Source organism: Perognathus longimembris, chromosome 2, assembly GCF_023159225.1.
Source record: "Perognathus longimembris pacificus isolate PPM17 chromosome 2, ASM2315922v1, whole genome shotgun sequence".
NCBI classification, from domain to species: Eukaryota; Metazoa; Chordata; class Mammalia; order Rodentia; family Heteromyidae; genus Perognathus; species Perognathus longimembris.
The window spans coordinates 151,529,755-151,542,613 of NC_063162.1; positions in this window are offsets into that span (position 1 = coordinate 151,529,755).

The window sequence follows — 12,859 nt, forward strand, 5'->3', positions numbered from 1 at the left end:
TGCCCGCATCTTCCCAAGGCCGGGAATCAGCCCCCAGGGCCTCTCCCACCCACCGCCTGCCTGGAAATTGTATAGTCACACACTGTCCAGTTCATGTTGCTTTCTTACATACAGTATCATGTATGTAGCCAGGCACCCATGGCTCACGCCTGTCATCCTAGCTACTCAGGAGACTGAGCCCTGAGGATGTCAGTTTGAGGCCGACCCTCGCAGGAAAGTCTGTGAGGCTCTTATCTTCAATAAACAACTCCGAAAAAGCTGGAAGTGGCGCTGAAGCTCAAGTGGTGGAACGCTAGCCTTGAGCACAAAGAGGCTCAGGGACAGTGCGCAGGCCCTGAGTTCAAGCCCCAGGACTGGCAAAAAACAAACAAAAACAAATAAAAGAAAAATAATCACGTATAGTTGTTTGTATGTATAAATTCTCTCCTTTAGGAAACTATTTTTTTTCCTTTAGTACTGGGGCTTGAACTCAGGACCTTCCGCTTAGTGGGCTGGAACTTTACCATTTGAGTCATACCCCCAGCAAGTGATCTCTTTCACAGTACATACGCATCTTACAAATTTCATATTTCTAGAAGACCCTGGGCTTTTTCCAGAATTAAGACCTGACTGGCTGAGAGGTGAGGCTGACCTTTAGGTGAAATAGCCCTAAAGCCTGGCGAGTAGCCTAGGAAGGTAAACCTTTACAAGCTTCTTTTATGATCTCTTCAGCTTTGTTTTGTCAGCACAAGAAAGCTGTTAGGGGCTGGGAATATGGCCTAGTGGCAAGAGCGCTTGCCTCCTACACATGAAGCTCTCGGTTCGATTCCCCAGCACCACATATATGGAAAATGGCCAGAAGGGGCGCTGTGGCTCAGGTGGCAGAGTGCTAGCCTTGAGCTGGAAGAAGCCAGGAACAGTGCTCAGGCCCTGAGTTCAAGGCCCAGGACTGGCCAAAAAAAAGCTGTTAGTTAAGCCCCAGGCCTTGGGGACCAAATAGAAAGGCCCTTCCTTACAGTCAGAGCTAGGGCCCTGGGCTGGACTGACAAGGTTTACCTGGAAAAAATGAAGACACAGGAGGGAAGGAGGGAGGGAGGGAGGGAGGGAAGAAAAGGAACCTGATCTCTTAGTTCTGGTCAAGTCACACCCTGGAATCTTTTTCAGTTCCTTGTACAACCAGAATTTGACCCTGTAAATTCTAGGCTGAATGGCTATGTAATCTAGTTCATAATGGCAATGGTAATTCCCAGTAACTGTGTTTATTTTACAAAGTTCCCCCCTCCACAGACCCACAGAGCTGATTTAAATTGAGAAGTGTATATTTAAGAGTTAAGAAATATCCCTTGGCCTTTTTTTTTTTTTTCTAAACAAAAACAAAACCAAACCATGTTCAGCTGGTTAGGGGCAGAAACCTTCCCTGGCTGCCACCTTAAAAAAGACGATTAGCCAACACTGCCTCCTAGTGTCTCCAGGAGGTGCTGCACTCTAGTTGGGCCGGAAGCCCTGCTTGCTTGGAGAGGAGGGTTTGGGGTATCCACACCTACAGATTTAAAAGTTCCATCATCCGATGGATTCATGGATTTTCCAAACAGGGAGCTTTGGGCTTTTCATGCCCAGGATTCAAATCCAGTGTACACACTCACCCACTTCCACAAGCCTGCAGTGAGGAGAAGGGTTGTAGCAAAGGCCCGTCGCCTTTTATGAAAACGTCACTCGCCTCAACTCTTTACAGTATCAGGAGAGCCCCAAAACTTCGGTGGACCAAAGCAGGCGTTCAGGTACCAGTTTGCATTTATGGAATTTAAAATGTGATGTGCGTGTGCATGCGTGCGTGCGTGTGTGTGTGTGTGTGTGTCCAGGCCAGGCTTCCCGTTGTCCCGAGAGCAAACCCCACCACGGCAGCTGATGCCGTACTCTTGTAACCACAGTTAGATTCGCAGACATGTGACCTGGACAGACAGGGTCCCCCATCAAAGATGGTCTTAGACTTGGATCAAGCCTTGCAGTCACTGCCTTGCGATTCCTAGTTGTTTCTGAACCAGGCTCTCCACATTTTCACTCCACCAAAGGACCTTCAATTATGTATCTGGCATGTTTCTTCTCTTGTGCCTATTTCCTTCCCATCAAGACTGGGCCCCTTAAGTGTTCCTGGAACCAGAGAGAAGAAATGCTTGGCAATGGTAGTCTGGACTCAGAACTTGGCTCCCATCCTGGAGCCTGGGCTGAGGAGGAGCTTGCGTTGCCTCCGGAGGTGCCTGGGCTTGGCGGATCCTAGCCGGTTCCCACCTTCATTGTTGGGCTCGGCCATGCGTTTAAATGCTCATTTGCCCTTCAGGCAAACACTCACGCAGGGGAAGAGCAGACACGCCTGACCGCTGGTTGGTGTAGGGAGCTGCTCCCAAGCAGCCACCGTGGACGACACACGCCCTCGTACTCCTGGTCCCGACTTCTCTCCCTGCCCTCTGCTCTGTGACCTCCTTCGTGACTGTCTCCTTGCCTATCTCTGTCATTCTCCCTGCCCGCTGACTTGCCTAGATGACCACACCTCATGCCTACTGTGTGCCTGACACAATTAGTAGGTTCCATATGCGCATGAGCCATCTTCCCCACAAAACTACCAAGACCTGTGGCTTGTTTCTGCCTTTCTCCATCCATATGAGAACACAGAAGCACGCAGACGGGGTAGATGGAAATCTGTCTCAGATTCTTCTGAACCCAAAGCCCTTTCTTTCCCTTCATGCACTTCTCAGAATGGATCTCCAGACTAGCTCCTGGGAACTGCTTAGACATACAAACTCCAGATCACACCCCCAGCTGACTGGTTTTGAAGCACTCCAGGAGAGGTTCAAGGCTCTGTCTTAGCAAGCCCTCACGCGACAGACACATGCTGAAGTTTGATGGCTGCTCTTCCGCACCTGACTAAATCCTGTCTCCTTCCCATCTCTCTCTCTTTTTTTTTTTTTTTTGGCCAGTCCTGGGCCTTGGACTCAGGGCCTGAGCACTGTCCCTGGCTTCTTTTTGCTCAAGGCTAGCACTCTGCCACTTGAGCCACAGCGCCACTTCTGGCCGTTTTCTGTATATGTGGTGCTGGGGAATCGAACCCAGGGCCTCATGTATATGAGGCAAGCTCTCTTGCCACTAGGCCATATCCCTAGCCCCTCCTTCCCATCTCTTGACAGCCTTGAATCAGCATGTTGAGGTGATCTTTCAGGTGAATTGTACCCTCTCCCCCTGTCCCATCAGAATACGCCCCTTGTAGAGGGCACGTAGGACTTGGAGGGCTGGTCCCTGCCTTTGGTCTTCTGTCTATCTAATGACCCCTCATGCATCTTCAGCTAGTGTACCCCAAACTCAACCTCAGGCATGCCCCTCTCTCCAACCCTTTGATTTTCATTAGTTCCCTTCTCTCCTATTTGCCAAGCTGAAAGCCCGAGTTCTTTTAACTCATGTTTCTTTTGCTGCTCCATGTGTATTGCTTTTAAAATATCTTTCGTTAAAAGCTAAGGGCTGGTATCTTCCTCCTGTAATCCTACCTGTAATCCTACCTGCTTGTGAAGCTGAGAGCTGAGGAGCTTGGTTCTGTGCCAGCCAATGCAAACAACAACAACAACAACAACAACAAAAATCTCTGTGAGGCTTTATTTTTTGCTACCAATGCTGGGGCTTGAACACCGGGCCTGGGCGCTGTTCCTGAGCTGCTTTTGCTCAAGGCTAGGGCTCTCCCACTTGAGCCACAGCACCACTTCTGGCTTTTCTGAGCAGTTTATTGGAGATAAGAGTCTCATGGACTTTCCTGTCCCGGCTGGCTTTGGGTCCTGAGATCTCAGCCTCCTGAGTAGCTAGGATGACAGACGTGAGCCACCAGGGCCAGGCTCTGCAGGCTTCTTATCTCCCATTAACTAGAGAGATGTCCACAATGGAGTTGTGGCTCAAGTGATAGGGTACTGGTCTTGAACAAGAAAAGCAAAGTGAGATCCTGAAGTCAAAGCCCAGTACCAGCACCAAAAACCAAACAAACAAAATACAAATCTTTTATTAATCTCTACTCTTCCAGCCCCACACCAGTGTTAACAGATCCTTATTACTTCCATTTCCTGTCTCAATTTCAACCAGTCTTCCAAATGGATAGGAAAGCCGTGGTTCTGTAGAGTAGCTCCTGAACCTGCCAGCAGATATAAGAAATAACAATCATCTGGTCCTCACCCCTCCAAGCCCTTTATGCTTCTTATATGGCTTCCTTGAATGGCGCCATTTGTGTGCTTGTCTGATTGGATGACACAGTAAGAAAATGAGGCTAGTTCCACAAGCCCTTCAACACAAGCAGCCCGGGGTTTTGAAATATATCTATCTACCTATATATCTACGTATTAATGAGTAGATTAGACATTAACACTGGGAGAGAATTTGAGAGGCTTTACCAAAACTTTCACAAATCGGTAATGAACAATCCCAATGACCCAGAAAAAAGCCCGTAACCAGCACCACTTTTCAGTGGCAGCAAATAGCAAAGCCCTACAGTTGGAAGGAGACAGCTTCTTTAATGGCCGCAGAATCACTTTTGGAGAAGTTGCCTTGAGGCCAATTTAAGAAGTAGACAGATTCCCAATGCAAGGCCCCTAATGACACAATCTCCACCTCCCTCCCTGCTTAGTGGGATTCATTAAACCCTTGGTTTTCATGAGCTAAATTCAGTCCTTTTGTTTCTGGTTGAGTAATAAACACTTGAATGACACCTTTCTCCTGCCACCCATTTGATTAGTTTCAAATGACCTCAGAGCGGGTTTACAAACCAGCCCAGTCCGGCTGATGTCATGACGGCCTGTGAGATGACCATGGCTTCCCCCCCCTGGCAATCTGCATCTTCCAAATGCTCCAGTGGAAAGCGTTCTTTAAAGCTTTTTGTTCTAGCTTCTTTTTCGGGACAGTAGGACTTGGCATTATTTGTCCCTGTTGACATATGAAATCTTTAATCCCTTAGTGTCTTGCGTGCGAAACGCGTGTTGAGAATAAGCAGCCCCTTTGTTTCCAGTTTTTAGTTAGAGCTATCTTCTAGCAGAACTAAGGTAGTATTAAAAATCCTAAATTCAAGAAGTCGTTTGTGCCTGTTAGAACACAGCAGTGGGTGTTACCCACTTAGGGGCCAGTAATAGCAGCACGATACCTACCTGTACCTGCCTGGCCCCTCAGTCCCTCCGGTCAAAGCACTTTCACAGGCATGACCTCCTTTGACCTTCCATTCATAGGGATGACCTCCCTTGACCTTGTACTCAGGAGAGAGGCAGGCATTGTTAAGCTGTACTTGTGGGCAGGGAGGGCAAGCAAGCGTTGCTTAGCAGAAGTTCCAGAATATGGCCTCCTTAGGCAAAAGGTGGACATTAAGAAAACTTCCTAAATATTGGTAAGTAATACCTTAAACTTTTTTTTTTTTTGGCCAGTCCTGGGGCTTGAACTCAGGCTCAGAGTACCATCCCTGAGCTTCTCTATGCTCAAGGCTAGCACTCTACCACTTGAGCCACAGTGCCACTTCTGGTTCTTTCTGTGTATGTGGTGCTGAGGAATCGAACCCAGGGTTTCATGCGTGCTAGGCAAGCGCTCTACCACTGAGCCACCTTCCCAGCCCTACCTTAAGCTTTTGTAAAGTAGTCTGGTGATGGTAGGAAACCTGAGAACTAGAAGCTAAGGAGAAGAGGAAGGAGAGGGAGAAGGAAGGAGAGAAGGAATTTGAATTTGGAAAGCTCTCTATTAATAGATGAGGTCTTGAGATTCAGGGAGAATCTAGTGATGCCCGTTAATCTAACCTAGCTCCTTTGCTTTTAGTTACTTGATTTTCATTGACTTTTGACGTCACCGGTTTTAGAGGTCACGTGACTCCGTGGTAGCTCTTTTAGTCTCCCGGAAAACACCTACATGCTACAGAAAACATCTCTGATGGGGGTGGGGGTGGTGTGTGAGTCTAACAGTTGCCTACATAGGTTTTCAGAAACGCAGAGGCTGCTTTTGTCTAGCTCAGATCCACAGAAGTCACCTGCCCTGGCATTTGACGTATGCAGAGGACCTTCAGATGACACAGGCCCAAACCCACAGAGCAGGTGACACTGGCATTTTTGTTTATTTGTTTTTTGGGTTTTTTTTTTGGCCAGTCCTGGGCCTTGGACTCAGGGCCTGAGCACTGTCCCTGGCTTCTTTCTGCTCAAGGCTAGCACTCTGCCACTTGAGCCACAGCGCCACCTCTGGCTGTTTTCTATATATGTGGTGCTGGCGACTCGAACCCAGGGCTTTATGTGTACGAGACGAGGACTTTACCACTAGGCCATATCTCCAGCCCCGACGCTGCCATTTTTGGCACGTGCATACTTCTATTCATTCCACGTGAGCATGAGGCCCTGCAATACACCCTTGACACCTTGCAAGAACAAACACTGTCATCTTTCTCCGGTTTTCCTGATGCGATTATTATTTGCCACTCACTCAGTTCTCCAAAATCACCAGGAAAAGCAGTGTTTTGTTTTGTTTTCCTAAAAAAAAAAAAAAGCTGTTGTGAATGAGTGGTGGTGCACTTTGCCATCAGGAAACAGAGTCCTATTTTAGTGGAGGTGGTTGGATTCTTTTTTATTTCGTTACTCCCTCCCCCGCCCATAGGCATGGAGTTAGCCTCAAACGAAATCTTCTTACCTGCACCTTCTGCAGCCGCTGAGAGGACAGATAAGTACCACCGTAGCCATCTTATTGATCGAGACAGGGGCCGGCTAACTTCTTGCTTGGGCTGGTTTCCGGGTCAACTCAAATGGAGGTCCACCTGTGCGTTGCCCTCTGTGTAGCCGGAACCACGCTTATGAGCTGCTGAGCGAGGCTTGGTTGAACTCTGTTTATATCCTTGTAAGAGTCCATATTATTAAACAGGTCTTCCCATGTTCCGTTTGTCCAGCTAAGACACTGACCAGCACGAGAGTGTTTGCCTTACCTGACAGTTATCAATCAATCAATCAGTGAACTGTAGAAGGCAAGTACGAGAGTAACGCTGTCAGTCCTTCTTGATTTTCTTTTCCAATGAACTGACTGTTTTGATCGCTAGATGAAGTGAAGCAAAAGATATGCAATATTTTGACTTTTATTGAGTATTTAAGCTTCCTATTATGAATAACACAGTCAGCCTTAGTTATTAATTTGAAAAATATTTAAAAGATTAATGCCTTAAGGGTATTTCTAGATGCTATTGTGTTTCTTCAGCAACACACGCACACACACACACACACACACACACACACACACACACATTAGCAAATTGAATTGAGTTCTAAAAGTTCATCTTACATTCAGTAGTTTGAACCCAGAACATATTTTTCCATGTAAATAGTATTAGAAGTCGGGTGCCAGTGGTTCACACCTATACTCCAAGCTACTCGGAAAATTGAGATCTGAGGATCGCAGTTCAAAGCCAGCCGTTTAGGAAAGTCTATGAGATTCTGATCTCCAATTAACCACCAAAAAGCCAGAAGAGGAGCTGTGGCTCAAGTGGTAGAGCGCCAGCCTTGAGCAGAAAGCTCAAGAACAGCACCTAGGCCTTGAATTTAAGCTCCAGGACTGGCACCCCACCCCCCCTACACACAGAGAATATTAGATATTCTATCAAATCATCCACACTGCTGTTATTTTTTAGGGGTGCTAGAGATTAAACCCCTAGACCTGGTATAGGCTCAGCATGAGTTGTACCTCTGCTCTCTGCTCTAGCCTCCCCACCTCCCAGTTCGCCTAGGGCCAGTAGTAGAGCGCTGGCTGGCTGCATTGCATCCTGGGAGCCGGCATGGAGGATGGGGGTGGGGGAAGCGTCCTCAGCACCCCCTGGGCTTTCTCCTAGGATGCCCTCCAGCAGCCTCAGCTTTCTGCTTCAAGAATTCAATTATACTTCTGCAGTAGTAATTAAATATTAAGTGCCTCTGGCGGTGGTCCAAACTTTCAAAAAACATAAGCACCCCTCTGCTCCCCTCCGTCTCCTGCCCGCCGCACCCTGGATCTTCAGTTACTGGCTCAGGAAATAATCATTAATTTATCATGTTATGTGCATGCCCCAAGTTCCTGCTCTTTCCTGGGGCTGTTTGTGTTCAAGGGTGGGACCAGGAGTTTTCCGTAGTGACCGAGAGAACGTTTGGACTCTGCCCCCAGGGGTAGTAATCCTGACCAGAATTCTTACAGTGGCCCCCCTGGGGATGACTCCCTTCTCAGACTGGACGTTGGTCCCGTCCATGTGCTGCTGAAGGCACTTTGAGGGGGGCCGGCTGCCTGGACGTTCGCCTGGGGTCATCCCTCTTTTCCTTCATCCTTTATTTCCTTTTTCCATTTCTAGAGCCAGTTTTCCTAAGAGCCCTTGGGGTCTGGGGAGAGTCGTAGCTGGAAGGACTCTGTAAACACTGGGGATACCCAGGAACCTCTGGGGGCGGGGGGGCTGCCCTTGGTAGGTGCTTATCTGAATTGTGTATGCATTGGTGGGAGGTGACCAATGTATGCAAGCCAGTGACAGAAGGCGTGTGTCTAGATAGGTGATGATTAAGCACACAGATTGTCCAACAATCGGGACACAGATTCTGAGAAGTACAAATAAATGTATGGGGACGATAGGACGTAATAATTGAACCCGGGAGGTACGCCAATGCCTAGCAGCTGACCGAGCCAGGAGGGGAAGAGGAGGGTTGATAGTGCTGTCGGGCTAGGTCAGACACCCGCAGAGATGCATGGCCCCTGCCACCCTGCCCCTCCCCCATGCAGGGCTCTTCACGGGATTGGAGCCAGCACCCCCCCCGCTTAGCCCCCCTCCATGAGGCACCCCAGCACTGCGACGCCCTGAGGCATCCACGGGAAAGCGACAACGAGCCCACCTTACTTAACCCCATTTTTAATCCAACGGGTCTCTGAGACCCCATCTGTGTACCCCGGAGATGTCTTGATTAGTCCTGTGGCTATCATGGTCCTCAGATCTGCCGCTCACATACACGTAGACACAGGCACACATACAGAGACACGCAGAGATACAGGCACATTCACAATCATGGGTCCACACAGACACACTCACACCCAGAGAATAAACACACAGAATACACAGAGACACGCATACAGACACACAGACACACACAGGTACACACAGACAGAAGCACAAACACAGAGAGATACACACACATACGTGCACACATACATGCACACGTTTCCTTCCTGAAAACAATCTTTAAGTATTTATTGTCCAGAATAAAGTATTCAGGTCATAGAACAGAATTGAAGCTTCTCCACAATTTGACTTGAAGCCTTTCTTTCTAACCTACGTCACTTCACACGGAGCTACCAGGCCCGGGGGGGGGGGGGGGGGAGGAATCTTTTTGCTGTCGAAGTGTCCTTGTGCTACTGTACTTGGAAGAACTTTTTAACCCAGCCCCGTGGCTCTTGCCTGGCATCCTAGCTACTCCGGAGGCTGCTATCTGAGGGCTGGGATTGGAAGCTAGCCTGGGCAGAAAAGTCTGTTGAGACTCTTCTCTCCAATGAACCAGCAGAAGGCTGGAAGTGGAGCTGTGGCTCAGGTGGTAGAGCACTCGTCTTGACTGGGAAAGATGAGGAACAGTGCCCTGCTCTGAATTCCAGCACAAAAAATAATTTGGGGGGGTGCGGGGCTTAAACGTGGGTCCTTGTGCTTGCTTGTAAGACAGCGCTGTACCGCTGACCTCTGCCCCCGGAACTGCTTTATTCCATGTTCTAAACGTTGCCCCTCCGTGGAGCTGGTCCCCGATCTCCAGTCAGAGCTGATGGATGTCCCATTGGATCCAACTGCTTCTCTGCATTTGCCCCTTCTTTACACACCTTTGAGGCTGTCCTGCACACCCCAATCCTTAGCCCACTGCCACCCCCTGAAGGTACCTAAATGACTGGGAATTGTGTTGAAAATCTTTTTTGGGGGGACAGACACAGTGGCACATTGTGTCTCTTAAATAAAGTTGACCATAGTCCTGCACTCAGCCCACCAATCATCAGACCTGAAGTGAAGCCGTTTATATGACCTTGGGATAGATGGAGAAAGAGAGGTAACCTTCTGTCCTCCTCAGTTCTCATCACTGTCTCTACTGGGGCGGGGGCACACTGCTTTTCTGATTTCTCTACACCTACGCAGAGGCAAGGCAGTGCCTGGAAGAGAAATTCCTCTCCTCTGGGGACGAGTGTAGAGAAGTGGGGGGAAGCGCACCGCTGAGGTGGAATTAACGGTGCCACCCCGCCCCTGGTCAGCAGGAACGTGGTTGGCAGCCGTTCTGTTAGGAAGCTGCGTGCCGCAAGGAGCTGCGGAGAGGGGTCAACCAGTCTGCGCCGCTGGGCAGCGAAACACTCGAGCTAATGTATGACTACTTGGGTAGTTTCCGAAGAACGCAAATGTGATTCTTACAGTCCCAGAGGCCGAGGTCAAGGTGTTCACTAGTGCTCAGTCCCCCCAGAGTTGTGGTTGGCAGCTACTTTTGCTTCCCTGCCTTTGCTTGACTTTCTAAATTGTAAAGAAGAACCACATCTAAATGATTAACATGTTAACTGTTAGCTAAGCTTCCTTTAGATTTAGAGAATCCAGGACATCTGGCGACTTTAAGAAAACACCAGAATGTGAGATACTCTTCCTCCTCCTCCTCCTCCTCCTCCTCCTCCTCCTCCTCCTCCTCCTCCTCCTCCTCTTCCTCCTCTCTTCCTCCTCCTCCTCCTCCTCCTCCTCCTCCTCCTCCTCCTCCTCCTCCTCCTCCTCTTCTTCCTCCTCGTCCTTCATCCTTTGCCAGTCCTGAGGCTTGAACTCAGGGCCTGAGCACTGTCCCTGGCTTCTTTCTACTCAAGGCTAGCACTCTGCCACTTGAGCCACAGCGCCACTTCTGGCCATTTTCTGTATATGTGGTGCTGAGGAATCGAACCCAGGGCTTCATGCATGTTAGGCAAGCGCTCTACCGCTAAGCCACATTCCCAGCTGTTGAACTATTCTTCTTTATTCTTTAATCCTGTGCACCAGCTAATACAAAGCCTGTAAGTAGCTGTATGATTGTCTCAAGTTGTATGTTTGTCTGAAGAGAATATAAGAACTAGCTCCAAGAGGTCAAAGTTGGTTGCAACTGAGCAGAGTCACACCACCCATGATCAGCACATGGATTTCCTGCCCATTGCCTCACTGGGCCTCCTTTGCCTGTGTCCTGAGGAGCTACTCGGTGTGCCTGAGTTCGCAGGATGGTGCTTCCATGGTGACAGGTCCCTCCATCCCCGGGGGCTGGCCTTCAGTAAGCCTGCTTTCCTTCCCACCAACTCTCCTTTCCTGAGCACTGGCGCTCGGGTCTGGTAACAGCGAGGAGGGCGAGGGCTGTTCCCTGCTGCCCCACGGGAGCCTCGTTTCTGTGGCTTCGGAGGGAGAAAGCACTGCGTCTTCACTTGGCAGAGGGAGAAGCGCAAAAGGGATTGCTTACACGATGGTCACGAGGAAGCTGCCGCTCTTGGCGTGTGGTGTATGGTGTTTACTCTGCTACAAGGCCCTTTTATAATATTACCTCCCTTCCACTCTTTCTGCAGCTGGTTGAGACCCCGAGTGTTGCAGCTCAGCCGCAGGCAATGCCTGCTAGTGCTGCAGCTCTACTGCGGGCTGCTGCTGCCATTGCCTTTTGGGATTCTTGTTCTTTTCTTTTGTTATGGTTTTTTATTCTCTTACTGTTATTCCAAAGGTGATGAACAGAGGAGTTACCGTGACGTGAGTCAGGTAAAGAGTACATTTCCTTTTGGACACTGTCACCCCTTCTCTCCCTCTCTTCCAGTTTTCCCCTCTAGTTTCCACCCACAAGTTGTATACTTCATTTTCAGCACCATGTCTAGGGAGTACCTCTGCTGGCTGCAGTTGTTTGCCCTTTGTCCCTCCATTTCTGTGCCCTCTTACTCTCCCAAAGACAGATAAGACAAGAAGAAAAGAAAACTAAAACAACAAAGAGAAAACCTCTTGCTCCCATTTGCTGGAGTTCATTTTGATAGAGAATATTTTATGTGATCAGGGGCACCTAGGCATTGAACCTTGGCGTTCTCTAAGAATATCCTCCTTTGTTCTCACTGTGTGTGAATGCAGAGTCCTGTATAATTTATCGTGTCCCGTGTATTTTAGATCTACCTTCTGTATATGAGAGAAAACATGGGCCAGTTGTCTCTCTGAGCTTGGCTTACCTTTTGGGGTCCTTGTGTCAGATATTCGACAAATGAAGTCTGCAAACAATGAAGGGTGAGAGGAAGGAGCCTTATCCAGAAGACGACTATCTTTTTTTTTGCCAGTCCTGGGGCTTGAACTTCCGGCTTTTTCTGTGTATGTGGTGCTGAGGAATCAAACCCAGGGCTTCATGTATGCTTGGCAAGCACTCTACCACTAAGCCACATCCCCGCCCTGTTACTTCTAAGATTGCACAAAAATGCCTGGACCTCACTTTTGTCAGGATGCTCTGTTTCAACTGCTTGGCGTGGAGTTATGCTAGTCAGCAGTTTCATTCCGTACTGGTGGAAGTATTCCTTTTGTTGGGTATTACTCAATGTCTAGAACATAGAGTGATTGCTTGATTGAAGTTCATGGGCATTTGTTGCTGGAAATAGAAAACATTAAAAAGTAAAGAGCGTAAGGCTGGGAATGTGGCTTAGTGGTAGAGTGCTCGCCTAGCATGCTTGAAGCCCTGGGTTCAGTTCCTCAGCACCACATGAACAGAAAAAGCCAGAAGTGGTGCTGTGGCTCAAGTGGTAGAGTGCTAGCCTTGAGCAAAAAGAAGCCAGGGACAGTGCTCAGGCCCTGAGTCCAAGCCCCAAGAGTGGCAAAAAAAAAAAAAAAAAGTAAAGAGCTTAACTATAAAAAGTGCATTTGAAATGA